Here is a 15229-nt window from a genome sequence, read left to right on the forward strand (position 1 = left end):
CAATTTGAATAGAAATCAATAAAATAATTTTACAAGTCTAGAAACTAGAATCATTTTTCCAGAATAATTTCTAGTTCTCTATGTTGCAAGCCTTGCAACATACATGCTTCTGATGCTAGATTTATTCATATCTTGATAAAAACTGGGTTCTATCATTTCGTGATTCTACTCTGCTGGGTGGATTGACACAGTGGGCAGCAGAAATATTACCAGAAGCCATTCTGACACCGGCATAACTAGCAATAATTTAGCTCTCTCTCTGTACTAGATCCTTATGGCTGCTGTAACAAACTACCACACACTTGGTGGCTTAAAACAACATGTACTTATTATCTTACAGTTCTGAAAATCAGAAATGAGAGACCAGTTTCACTGGGCTGAAATCAAGATGTCAGCAGGGCCACACACTCCTTCTGGATGCCCTAGGGCAGTGGTACCTTTCTTCATCTTCAAAGCCAGTGTAGCATTTTGCTTCAGTGGTCCCTTTGCCTCATTCTTATAAGGGTACTTCTGATTCATTCAATGGCTACCTAGATAATCCAGGATAATCTCTCCATCACAAGATTCTTCATCATATCTTCAGTTTCCTTTGCCATGTAAGGCAATATTCACAGGTTCTAAGGATTAGGACCTGGATATCAGTGTGGGCCATTATACAGTCTATCGTAGTGTCTAAGTCTTATAAATATAACATGTTTGATACCTAACCTAAATTAAATATATGTCCAATTCAACCTCTCATAAACTGGATACCAACAATGCCTATGGCCACTTCACCACCATAACCCAAAGGGAAATATTACCTAAAAGTCAAAGTAGGAAGAGTAATCTTAACAAACTAAAGTTAGAATATTTTACTTTATAAATTTTTACAAAATCCAGGACTTTTGTCATATCAACTCAATTAATTCTCTCCACTATATTTGGTTTTATGGGTGAAGTAACTTAATTTCAAAGACATTGCAAAGGCCCCAAAAATTAACTTAAAATGTGACCAGGCAAATGAGAGACCCTACAACTAAAGCTTCAGTAGTTTTAGGTAAATATTTCCCTTACCTATTATTTACCTCTTCCAGGGTTTCTTTTTTGTTTTCTTGGTAGTAGATGTGAAAGACTGCATTTGTGGTTGAAGAAATTTTTATACAGCTTTTTCAGTACTATTTTGTTTACTTTGGTTTGTTTGTTTTTTAATTGAGGTAAAATTCACATAACCTAAAATTAAACATTTTAATATGTATAATTCAGTCACTTATAGTACATTCACAGTGCTGTACAAACATCACCTCTATCTGAAACTGAGGGTCCTTATGACTTTGATTAAATTTAGCTTTAAATCCTAGCTATAGAAATCATCTCTCTGTACACACACACACACGCAGTCACTCACTCACACTCACTCTCTCTCTGAGAACTAGCCTTTGCCCTAGATAATCAGCAACACCTGATGCAGCAGGAAACAGTAGCCCAGACCTAACCATAACAAAATCCAAACCTCTGGCAAACTAAAGATAAATCTTGACCTAAATTATGTTTCGGCTCTTGACCCCTAAGGTAGAATGACCCCTGGCTTACTTTCACATGAAACCAGACAGAAGGACACAGGAACAGATCTCAGAACTGTCCTCAAGATCTGAAGAAATGATATATTACCATTACCTCACCTCTAAACAATCAGCTCCCAGCATAACGCCAAATCCTTAATCCATGGCGTCTTATGTTTTTGCCTTATGTAACCTGTAACCTACATGCCATCTGGGGGTTTCAGTTTTAGATTCCCGTTTTCCTGGGGAGTGCCATTCATAATAAAATAGCCAGTCTTTCTCCACTGCAATTCTCGGTGTCTAGTGTTTGGCTCCCTGCTAGCACTGGGTGGAGAAACTTTTCATTAACATATCTAGTTCCAAAACATTTTTATCATCCCAAAAGAAAATCTATACTCATTAAGTAATCATTTCCCATTCTCCCCTCCTCCCAGCCCCTGGCAACAATTTGTTTTCTGTCGCTATAGATTTACCTACTTTGGATATTTCATATAAATGAAATCATACAAAATGTGACCTTTCGTGTTTGGCTTCTTTCATATAGCATGTTTTCAAAGTTTATCCATGTGTTTGCATGCATCAGTATTTCATTCTTTTTTATGAATAAACAGTATTCCATTGTATGGATAAAACATTTTGTTTAGCTATTCATTATACATTTGAGGTGTTTCTACCTTTTAGCTAATGTGAATAATACTGTTATGAACATTTATAAGGATGCTGCACCCAATTCCAGTGTGTGGGGCGTTTCTCCTTCTACCACCCAGCAATTCTCCAATACCAGCTGGGTATCCTCAATTCTGACACTATCTACCCAGAGATAGCGTCAGATTCTACAGGTAAAGAGTTTAATCCTACAGCACGGCCACCCTCACTTTGGATGCCACCTGTGCTTCTGACCAACTGACTACAGATTGGAGGTTCCAACGATCCCTCCTTCGGCTGGATTAAATTGCTAGAGCAGCTCACAGAATTCAGAGAAACATTTTACTTACTAGATCACTAGTTTATTATAAAAAGATATAACTTAGGAACAGCCAGATGGAAGAGAAGCCTAGGGCAAGGTATGGCATAGAGCAGGAGCTATCATGGCCTCTCCCAGCACGCACCGGCCCCGAATCTTCTCCACGTTTACCGATCTGGGAGCTCTCCAAGCCCTCTCCTTTTGAGTTTTTAATGGAGGCTTTATTACATAGATACGGTTGATTAAATCATTGGCCACCGGTGATTGGTTCAACCTCCTTGCAGGCCAAGTGGGTGGGACTGGAAGTTCTAACCCTCTAATCACCTGGCTGGTTCTCCTGGCAACCAGCCCCCATCCCTAGGTGCTTTCCGATAGTCACCTCATCAACAAAAGACATTTTTATTGCTCTCATCACTTAGGAAATTTTAACGGTTTTAGGAATTCTGTGTCACAAATGGGGATGAAAATCCAATACACATTTCTTATTATAAATCACAATATCATATTCATATTTTTGTTGAACACCTGTTTCCAATTCATTTGGATATATAACTAGTACAATTGCTGGTTCATATGACAATTTTATGTTTGTTTTTAAGGAACTCTCAGGGGTTTTTGCAATTTAAGCCCTATCTCTGAGGGTCATATTAGCCTAAAAATAAAAGGCCAAAGTGAGGCAACAAGCAGTTGAGATTAAGGAAAAAAAAAAAAAAAAGAATGGCTATTAGGGAAGCACTGATTCAAGCAGAAACTCAAATAGTGTTCTGATTGGAGAGTGAGGGCAAGAGGTTTTTATGAAAGGGAGGGGAAATATTTACATGAAAAGAAGGAATTTTTATAGGTGCAAATAAGCTGTTATTCTTTAGCTATACATGGTGGTGCTGATTCTAAAGCATATTTTTAATTTTCAGTCTTGTGGTCAAAATGTCTGTTGTCCCGTTAGCTTTGCAAACAGTTGTTTGAAATACAGAGTCCAAAGGTGTCCTTTTGCCCAAACGTTCCAAAGTTTTCAGGAATAAGTCTCACAAGGCTGTTCCTCCAAAATGGCTGCCCTCATTCTACTTTAAAATGGTCTACTTATGTCAACTTTTCACATTAAAATAAAAAGCAACTTTACTTAACATAGACATGTAGGGCAGAGGCTGGCCGAGAAAGTCAAGAAAGAAACATGACATTTCCTAGCTCAACCTCCCACGTGGCTCAAGCCTAGCTTCACATCAGAATCAGGTGGGTAATTTCTTTTTCCAAATGGCAATTAAACATTTGAGTGAAAACTTGATTTAAAAACCTTGGGAAAACAGGGTACTATACCAAATTTCTCCCCAAAAATGTTTAAGTCAGCGAAGTCCCTGCTTGTAGTTGGTGGTACTGGGACAGGTTCCTGCCCTAGCCAATGTGTACTATCGCCTCTGGCTCTGGAAAGGCTGTACATGAGACAGTCCTGGAGAAGAAGTGTTTGAAACTACTCAGAACATTTGAATTGCTCACCCATGTAAACGAACCCTAACCCTTTGAATTAATTAAAACTATAATTACCGAATAATATCCATATTGGGGATCTTATAACAGGAGGAGGCATAGAATGCCAGCAGGTGGTAGAAGAGAGTTACCAGAAGGAAAGCAGAGAGGCCAAAGACAAGCAAACATTGTGACTCTGGCAGTGAGACATTGCTGAATACATGCCTAATAACCATTTATCTACTTTCTTAGCTTATAGAACCTATTTCAGCCCCAAGAAATAAATTATGATATGTGTAAGTCAGCATTTTCCAAGCTATGGACTACCACCCACTTGAGAGTCATAAGGTCAATTTGGTAGGTCAAAACTAACAACAACAACACATGATGTTTCCTCAATTACAAGACACCAACAAATGTTAAGACGAAACATTATCAAAGTTGTTAAAATAATACTAAATATATACACAGAATTTAGATGCATCTTAATTTTTCAAAAGTAAATATGTTTATCTTAGATTCTAGGATATAAAGTCACTTAAATGAAAACTAGAATCAGACTTTCTTATGGCCTTTGCTACATAATAACATCAGCAGGAACGTGAACTCTGAAAAAGAATAGGTAAATCCATCCGTTAGAAAATTTCCATAGGGTAAATCTGTAAAGTACAAACATTGTGGGTGCTTTAGGTTTGTGGATAGAAATTAGGTTTTTTTTGCCAACCCAACCTATTGTATAGAAAAGCAAACTATCTAAATTTTCTATCTTGGACACTTGGACCATACAAAAATAATAATAGCAATAGCTACCATTTATTAAAAATCGACTTGCCAAACATTGTGATAAGCATTTTGTTTACATCAATTTAGTCCTCTCAATAAATCTTTTATATTTTAACGAAAAGACATTAAATAACCCCCATATGTTTACAAATTAAGAAAAAGTTCTATATAACTCATAAATCCAACAAAAATCACACTAGAAATTAGAATACATTTCAAAGTGACATAATAAAAATAATATACAACAAAACTCATTGGAGGCTACTAAAGCTGAGCTTAGAGGAAAATTTATAGACATATGCATACATTAGAAAAGACAAAATTCTGCTCATCAGTAATCTAAATTTTTATCTTAAAAAGTTTAAAGAAAAATAGCAAATTCAAGTCAAAGAAACAGAGTGAAGGAAATAAAGAATACAAGGTAAAGAAATAGAAAACATATATACAATAGAGAGGTCAATGAGCCGAAGATTTGTTTATCACATAAGATAAACAATTTGCCTAAATGACAGAGGTGAGATATCAGCCCAAAGTTCTTCGGCCTCCTAAGACAAACTCAGACTATAGTCTAAAACAGTAATCATAAACTCTGTCTGGTCTGGAGGCCCCTGAAGTGTATAATCTTAATAAAAGCAACCATTTATAGAACACAGGACCAAAAGTGTAAACAAAGTCTGCTTCTACAAATGGATTTCAATAGTGAAATAATTTGTTATTGTAACATATTTGCAAAGTTTGTTTGAAGCCCACATCTTTTCTATTTTAAAATAACTCTCAAATTTATTTTGTAGGAGGAAAAAAACCTGAAAAACAGTCAATTGCTACTTGTGTGAAATAATATTTCATTTTTATATTGAAGAAATTATTAGGTTACTATTTTATACAAAAGAGAGACAAATTGTGTTAAATAACATCATCTGTGGGATTATTCAAATTACTTGGGAAACAAAACCACTGTCTAAGAGTTAATATTGAGATCCTAGGTGGCAAGAATTACGTACACTTACCTGAAACAGTTTCCAAACTCCTCACATAATACTCTGCGCTCTGTGACATTTAGCAAATCCAATATTTCACTGCACTGGTTTCTCTGTTTTACTTAGGGTGTTTATATACCTGTTGCAGCTAAAAATCGCAGCAGCTTTCAGGACCAGCAGCATCACCAACATCACCTGGGAACTCGTTAGACATGCAAATTCTCAGGCTGCATCTCACACTGAATCACTCTCTCCAAAGTGGAGCCCAGAAATCTGTGGTTTAACAGGCCCTCCAGGTGATTCTAATGCACGCTGAAGTTTAAGAACCACTGCTCCAAGATAAGTTGAGAAACAGTTTCAGAAGCATCTCAGAATGCCATCTGCAGCAGTTAGCTATCAGCAGCTCACAGGGCTCTGCACATCACAAGTGTTGACAGTTTATACAGTTCCTGATGCTCTGACTAGGCTAGAAACTAATTATCAAACAGGAGCTTCGGCTGCTCTCACAGAAGACAGGTTCTACATGGCAAAAATGGGCTGCAAACGTCACTTTCCCACATACTGCAAGAAATGACAAGAAATTTAATGAGCTTATAACATTTGATCATTCGCCAGGGTAGAGTTGCCCTTCTCCTGTAAAGGGACATTAACAGGAAAATGGAAGTGAATAGGCAAATAAAAAAGCACTATTTTGAAAACAGCCCATTAAAAAATGACCTGGTAGAATGAAAAGATGCACCAGCATTTAATCGCCAATTATCCTAAGGTGATAATTTATATTTAGTAATTTATATTTTCCCTCACCTTATTCCTCCTCTTTTGAAAAGAAAATGAAGAAAAATGTTTCCCCCGAGTTTCCCTAAACTCACACTTCTTACCTGATTTCTCCCACCAACTCACACAGTGTACAAGATATTGCACCAAGTGGAATTTTTAAAGTTCAAGGTTCGAGCCTCCCTGTAGGAGATTGAGGAGCAGTGAACTGGGGGTACAGCAGCCCCCTTGCATGTCTCCTCCTTATCATGGCACAGGTTTGACCTCTGTGCCTGAAACTTTGAATAAAAACATGTTTCTTTTTCATAATAATACTATCTTCTACTTTTTTAATAACAAAAATAATTCATGCTCATTTTAACTAAAATAATCCAATGATGCATCTATAGTATTAATGTTTAATGGAAACAAATTTGTAATGGACACTTGTGGGAAAATCCGTTATGTGAATTTGGGTGGGAAACAGTGACTGGTGCAGGGCACGTAAGTTCAACTTGCACCGACACTCCCACCTGGGACTATTGCATCTAAAGGAAGTGATATAATACTCAACGGCCAATTAGTACCAGTGGAAGTAAAAGTCTAACAGTGGCCATGCTACTAGGGCCATCCTAAACCACATTGTTTTGCAGTGTGATCTCCTCTGTGTGTCCTCTACTCCCAAGTTCCCTGCCAAATTCCTGATCCTAGTTCTTCAGACCTAATCTTCCCACTAAGTTCTGTGGGCCTCATTTAGCCCATTCTTTGGAATATTCTCACTAGTAATGAATTTTTTCCTTTAAGGATAGATTTGAGTTTTGAAATAGCCAAAAGGCATTTGGAAGCAAGTGATGACACTAGTTAATACTAATACAAATGAGATGTGGTTATAAAGTTTTGACATTTTCCTGCCTGAAGACGAAATGCTGCCAAAAAATGCCTTGAACAATGGAAATTAACACTGTTAATTAAGGTGAGTGCATTTTAATATTTCTTAATATTTATCATCCTTCAAAAGGATGGAAATAATTTGAATGTTTATTCTTGTATTTCGAAATTAAAATCAGTTTCATTACTGCCTACCTAGTGTGCAGCTTATATGAGCTCAGGCTTAACGGGATGCATAGAGGTCTTTAAGAAATTAATAAGAAAAAATTACGCATACAGATCCATAATTTAATGAAATATAGTAGTAGAGACGATGAAATCCTAAAAATAAAAATTAACTGATTATTTAAAATTACATTGGAGATACCAAAAAAAGCTATGACAGTAAGAAATCGAAATGAGAACCGGAATAATCAAAAAAATATTTTCAGCATTTCTAACACAGAGAATTTACTATAGAAAAATGTAACAAAGAGGTAGGGTTTTGAAACAAAATTTAAGTTCTCCCCAAATGTCACAGTATTCAAGTTAAGAAATGAAAAAGCATATACAACTGGAATCATGGAAAGGCCATTAATATCTGAAGAGGTTACTGAACAATCAGAATGTTCAGTGAGAGGAAAGCACAGGACTCTGTCTTAGAGCAGAATGATGGGTCCAGCTGATTCTCAGAAGCACAGAGCTACTTTGAAAGATGTTTTCTGAGAAATCTGCACAAGCTATAAAAGCAATAAGTAATATAAACAATTATAAGTTCTGCAAACTGGCGAATTGCATAGGTGAGAAAAAAATTGCCTAATAGTAAAAGAATATAAATGAAGCATAAAAAGAAAATAAGAAATTTATAACTGCATCATTCTAGCCTCTATTAAAATAAATTGAGCTAGCAAAAAGCCATAGCATCTAAGTATGATCAATGTTAACTACTTATAACTCAACCCCCTACTTATATCTACTGGGGACTATAAAAGTTGGTAAAATCCAGGTTTTGATTATGAAAATATTCAACACTGGTAATGGGAATATTTTACATCTTTGGTGCATAAAAGGGCTATCAAGTCAAGAATATTTGAATGAAATGAATAAGTTATAGATGCTTATTTAATACTCTCATTTTATATTGAGTCGATTAAGAAAAAAAAAAACCCACCTGACCTTGGTTTTAACTTAATGATAAAACTTGAAAGCAGGAATCATGACATGAATCATTTGATCTAATAGGACAACTTGAATTTCTGTGCCAGCTCTAATACCCAGCTTCTTGAGCTACTAAAAATTACCATGGACATTAATAACAACATAAAAAGGGACTCTGGGTTATATAAATGCAAGTCAATACAAATAAGGAAAAGACCATTTATTGTGATGAATGTGTTCACTGAACGCGAAAAGCAAATTATTGAAGATAGAGTGGAAGGAAAAAAAAATCTATAAATATCTTGGCTCCTTGCAGTAGAAGGGAATTAACCACATGGAAATTAAAGAAAAGCTAAAGGAAAACACTGAGTTCACATGTGGAGAAAATATTAAAAGCGTCTCACTGCAGGCAACAAGATTAAGGCAATGCATTTTTAGAGCCAGTTCTAACATTCATTAAATGTTATGAAATGGAACAGTATATACCCAGAGGCATGGAATATCAGGCTATTGATGGGAAAAAAATAGAAGCGGGCAAATAAAAGGATCTCTCTTTTAAATAAAGCACAAGAAAGGTCCATCAACACCAACAATTTTTTGCAACTTTTGTAAATGCGTCGGTACAAATGAACACTGGCATGCCCTGTGAAAACTTGGAAAGAGAAACCATGATGTAGCAGCAATCTAAAAAGGATCCAAAAGTTAATTCCAAAGAGCACTGGGATCCGGATCCATTGGCTGTAATAAGAAGAGGAAGCCACCTTGGAGATGTTATTCAAGTGATGTCATAAAACTCCTCTTAAAATAATTCCATACCTACTCTGCCACGGTTCGTGAAATTCCCTTATTACTCACTCTTTTAGGTAAAACCTTTTAAGACTCTATGTTAAAATATTAGCATTATCTGAACATGAAATGGAGAATCATTTCTAACTGCCACTAGAGCCTTATTTCATGCTAGTCCTATTGAGAGGATGCCTCTTGCCTCACGGTAGACATGTTCTTCAGGGCTCAGCTTCAGTCAGCTCCTCAGTGACACTTTCCATATCCTTCCAACTGCCCTGGAAAAAAATTCCCTTTCTCTCTTCTGTGCCTCCTGCACCTTACAGGCTCTGTGGTGCCAAGGTCATCATCCACAGTTATGGATAAGCATGTTCATTTTCCTCAGTGGGCTAAGGCCCCTGCAGAGTTAGAACTGTCTTTCTTCCCCTATCATTGCCCAGCCTCGGGTCTGACATATTAAGGCTCTAAAATCAAATGAATGAATGAAAGAGCACTGTTTGCATAGCTAACTAGTCTTCGTGAAGAAATGTAGTGCAGCTTGGATAAGCTTTGCTGAGAGCAAAGGATGCATCATAGCACTGGACCTGAAGTGAGAGGGCCGCACCATGCGGGCGCCGGGCTGTTTGCCACGTCCTAGAAGATGCCTCATACAAAACAATGAACGCATGAGCACAGCCGAGAAGGTGGGGGAGTGAAGAGGCATAAAAAAAAGGAGGCACAGATGGATACAGGGAACCAAAAATAAGCTCCCTCTTCAAAGATTTGCTTGGAGCCAGCCCCTGACGGTGACAAGATTTAGTGTGGTGAAGTGGCGGAGCACTGGATCATCAGGGAGAAGACCAGGTTCGAAGCTCCATTTGTAAGCGGGTACCTCTCCGAACCTCAGTTTCCTCATTTTATTCTGTCTGCCCACCAGCGTTTGAAAAGATTAAGTCAGAAAACATGTGAAATCATTATAAAAAGTGCTCTAGGAATGAAAAGTATTATTTATTTTGGTCTAACCAACAAGAAAATGAGGGTAAAAAGCTGCCTGTTAGTGAAAATAAACACATCATACGTAAGGAAACTAAAGGGTTGGCTCTAGCAATTTAGGTTGGCACAATAACTACCAAAATTTTTTGAATATTTTATCAACAATTTTGATGAAATAGGTACAGACGTATAACACACAAGTATTATCACTAAGAAGAAAACTTTTTTTAGCTATTGTGGATTAAACCAACTGGCATAATAATATAAAGAGAGGCAAAAACAGCCGTTCGAATTAGGTTAGGCACATTATGGATGTGCCTAAGAATAAGGATAAAATTTCTTTCAGGAAAAAAAGCATTTCATGATGAATTGGCACTGACTTTAAACCCATCCTGATTGGCTTTCTTCTATCTGATACAGAACCGAGCTTGCTGGTACAAGTGTTCCACTCAGAAGTAAAGAAGAAAAGATGCAGGTAGGAAAATAAGCCAAGGCAATAAGGGGTTAAGTGTGGAAAATGATGTCATTCATATATATATTCACACACACACACACACACACACACACAATGAAACATTAGAACCGCAAGTGACCTTGAAAGTCATCTCTACACATAGGATTACTTCAGCCAACATGGGGCATTTGACATATTTTTTTGTATCCAATACTTTGTTGTAGGACATACAGGCTTCACGGGTACCTCACTCTCAGTAACATATCTTCTTGTCCCTGGAAGATGTTGAAGTTTGGACTTCACAAACTTCAAAATCCAATTTCTTCACTTTGCTAAGGAGAAAACCAAAGCCCAAAGAGGTTGTGACTTGCTCAAGGCCACTTGCTCAAGTGTGTTACTGGTAGTACTACAAATTAAAATCCAAACAGTCTAATTTCTAACCTATACTGGTGCTACAAATTGTAGTAGGAAGGACCCTTTAGGTGAGGCAACCCTTGGTTGACCTCACAGATTGCAAGGTCCTTGTCAGCTTACAATCCCATATTTTTTTTATTTTTTACGCCTATAGCACCTGGTCTTTCTAGATGGTCTCTCATCCAAGTCCAAAGGCATTATTTGTAAGCTCATGTTTTAGCCTAGATTTCCATCTCTACGTTTATTATAATTGTTTGGTTTTAGACATCAAAAGATTAGCTTACTATGATGAATGAGAATAAAACAATATTTATTCTAAAAAAAGAAAGCAAGCAGTTATCCCCACAATGCAGAACACAGCTAAGGCAAGGAGATGACATGCATGAAATTGTCCTACCACTGTTTTGTTTTTCCTCAAATTGAATTTTGCAGGCAATTTTTCACTTTAAAATCTAGTAATCTGACATGCGTCCCAAATTATCTGCTGCTGCATTTAGATAATTGCTGCTTGTTACCATTTATAGCCCACTTTTGGAGAGAATTTAGCAAGCAATACAGTCCTCTGAGGCTTTGGGGGAAAATATGATAACAGAGAAGCCAAAATATAACCCACTTACTTTTGTTACAATAAGGATGATTAATTTTTGAGTTACTTCTTTCCACAATTAATGACTTACTAATTATATAAAATATACTGAACTTTTAAATAAAATCCCTAGTTTTTCCTTTATGGTACAATAATTACCAGCATAAGACTGACCCCTACTGGGAACATCTGTCCTTGTTAGATGGATCGTGATGTAAAAAATCAAATAACAGATCTTTTAATTCAGTTCTCTCTAAAAGGTAAGAGGAATTTTCCAAAATCAAATCCTTCCTCATCTTTAAGCAGCAATTGTGTCTAATTATACTTGGTATTTTGATAAGTAGAAAGTTTTAAGAAATTTACAAGCCATGTAAGTGTATGTTTTAAATGTTAATTATAGCTTCAGATGATTAAGAGAACACTAAGAGTATTATCTAATCAGATTTGGCCACTGTGTACATTTTATTTAGAAAATTCTTAAAATTTTTTTCAAAGTATCAAAAAGCTTTTTAAAAAGTGGAATCTTTAAAACAAACTTGCATGTGGACAAAAACCAGATTTAATAAAAAATTATATGAAATCACTAGGCAAAAAAGGCTGAATTCAATTATTTATCTCTGTGACTCATATTATGGTCTGTTTTAAGATCTCATATGATGTTGTTGATTTAAGCCAACTGATTCTAATCTTCAAACAGCTTTTCCATGGTTTGACTTTGCTTTTTCTAATAGCTGAATCTAAAACACACCTAATTTTAAAATATAGGTATATAGGTATAGATACCAGTAACTAGAGATAAACTGGAATCATGGGCTCTCAGAATATCAGAGATTGCATTTTATCCTGGGTTAGCTATTTTTAGCAACAAATCTTTCTGCTACCTTTGTAAATTATCACTGAAATATTTGTTGCCAGGACCCTTCAAAAGGTCACAGATTCTTAGTGGAAATAGTGAGCAAAAGGCCTCTTTCATTTCCATGTCGGATTAGCCAAAACTAAGCAACAGTACTTCAATTTTAAATATCGATCATAGTTTACTTATTTTTTATGAAAATAAAATAAACTTTAGTCCTTTTTTTAAAAATAAGGCTGTATTTGTTTCACTAGGATACTCAAGAAGACTATGTTGTTATTACTATTAGAGAGATGCTGGCAGCAATGTGTAAAATTTGTAAGGGCTAGAAGATGGAAGGAGAACTTTTGTTATATTTTTCAGAAAAGGCTCTGAATATTACAAGTGCTCTCAACTTTGACAGAAGAGCCCCTAAAGGAGGTATTACAAAGTAAGCAGACTTAGCCAAATACACATATTATCTTTTGTTTTGAAATAGGCATGGTTTATGGAAAACATAATTTATTCTAGATCCTCAAATGAAGCAAGCAATTCACTTAACAATTCTCTGAAGTGGAATTTGCAAAAACTGTAGATTTTTAACTAAATCTTCGATTCATTGAGAAATTATGAAACTTACATAATACGAATATGTGAAAAGTGGCTAAATGCGACATTTAAAAACATAGTACCCTACATCCCATATTGTTCCCATTTTATTCCCACAAATTGAAAGCTTAAATATTAAGGTTAACTAGACATTGAAATACCAAAAAATCCATCAGAAGTCATTACATTGTTAGTGAACATATCCTCCACTTATCCCAGGCACTATATTTATTCTACAAAATTAAAAAATAAATCCATTTCCAAATTGATACAAATACGCAAATTCTCTGTTTATTGATGTGGTCCCAGATCTCAACTTTCAAATCACTTGGGTACCCAAGAGCAAATTTCTTAAAGTCCCAATAATCATAGTTTATATATTAGTTTGTTTGCATGTAAGACCTTATATGCAATGATGTCAAGGTATTATACTTTTTTGCAGATTAGGTTGTCCAAAGCAAGGAAATGCAAAAATGTTCCAAATGCCGTAAAATTAGAATTTCCAACATCTCATTCTGAAGTGAATACTTCAAATTGAGGCAAATACTATGATGATGGATAGAAATACAGCTGAATTGCCTCTTAATGCCAATTTTAGTTGGTAATAAGTCTTACTTTACTATAGGCCTTTAATGTTTGTAGGTTTTTGCTCCTGAGGACAAAAATATAATTTAATTTAGCCATACCCATATAGTAAAGAGCCATTTTAACTGATTCCTCTCTTAATCATAAAAGATTTTTGACATTTCAAACACAGGAATAGTATTCTCTTCTTGTATATAGACAGTTCACAAATACTAGCTCCTTTTAAGTTATATTTCCTATAAAAATGTACAGAAACTCTCTTCAAATGTGAGAATCAGAATCAAGCTCCTGGATAGCACAAATGCTAAGTCATGACCCATAGGTCTATTACATTTGCTAGACCCCAGAGATGACTCCCATGAAAGCAGATGCAGGAACACAAAAATGTAAGAAATCGCAATGATGAATGGCTGAATTCCAACACCCCTCTCACGCACAGAGTATATTCGACCTTAGAAACATGCTGTAGTACTCTCGATTGTCCATACGGAACACTCATTTGATAAATTCCTTATCGTAGTCTCTCAGATCAACAACAATTGCTATGCATTTTCTACTTATATATTTTTTAAAAGCAATTGTATGTAAAGATAAAAATACTTTAAAAATCATGCCTACAAATAAAGCAAAGATCTGATTGTACCCATAGAGCTTCAAATAAATACATTGTTTTCATCCCTGTTGCAGTATTTTTTGGGAATTGTGGGAAACTTGGTGAAACATATTCAGCACATGTTTGTAGAAAGTGACCAAAAGAAACTGGAAATTAATTTGGCAAAGCTATTTTAGGACAATGAAAACACCGCAAATCAAAAAGAAGTTTGAGATCCTAACTTTTAGAAAGTATAGAATAAAAAAATACCATGGGAGCTTATACTTACATATCTAAAAAGTATTCATACATAAAACAGTACTCACTGGGGGATATAAGACCTCCTACTCGGGAGATCGGGCTCTGCAGTCAGAGCTGGCTGTGACTGCCTACGACGTCACTCACAAACCCGGTAATCTGAAGGAAGTTACCCAACCTCAGTCTCAGCTTCATGAGCTGTAAAATGGATGCAAATTCCAATAGTGGATATAGGGATTTAACAGGGAACTAGACATATCTGAAGAGAGCTGGGCTGGAATGGAGGAAAGACTGAAGAAGTTATATAGAATGCAGCACAGAATGTCAGCTACATGAGATTAAGAGACAGAGGACAGAGTGAGAAGATCTTAAAATGTCTGGAGACTCAAAAGCAGAGAGACTGTGACAAAGACAATATTTAAAGTGATTAAAGACTTCAATCTTATTAAGAAGCCCCACAGATCCCAGCAGAATGATTTAAAAAGTATATCATGTAAACTGCAGACCACCAGACACAGAGAAAATTTTAAGAAGCAGCCTGCAAAAAAAGACATACAATAAAAGAGTGACAATTAGCGTGGCAGCTGATTGCTCAGCAATGAAAGCCAGCTAACAAAGCAATGGTAACTACAGTGTACCGAAT

General features: G+C 36.0%; 1 long non-coding RNA gene across 1 annotated transcript in view; it reads left to right on the forward strand.

Annotated features, from left to right (window-relative positions):
• The first annotated feature begins 10597 nt into the window (after positions 1 to 10597).
• The window catches only part of LOC120608205 (uncharacterized), a 31776-nt gene continuing 27144 nt past the window's right edge, over positions 10598 to 15229 (forward strand). Inside the window, exon 1 of the long non-coding RNA XR_005654329.1 lies at positions 10598 to 10731. This is a non-coding gene — a long non-coding RNA (uncharacterized LOC120608205). The remainder of the gene's footprint in view (positions 10732 to 15229) is intronic.

Source organism: Pteropus medius, unplaced genomic scaffold (genome assembly GCF_902729225.1).
Source record: "Pteropus medius unplaced genomic scaffold, Ma_sr-lr_union100, whole genome shotgun sequence".
Classification (NCBI taxonomy): domain Eukaryota; kingdom Metazoa; phylum Chordata; class Mammalia; order Chiroptera; family Pteropodidae; genus Pteropus; species Pteropus medius.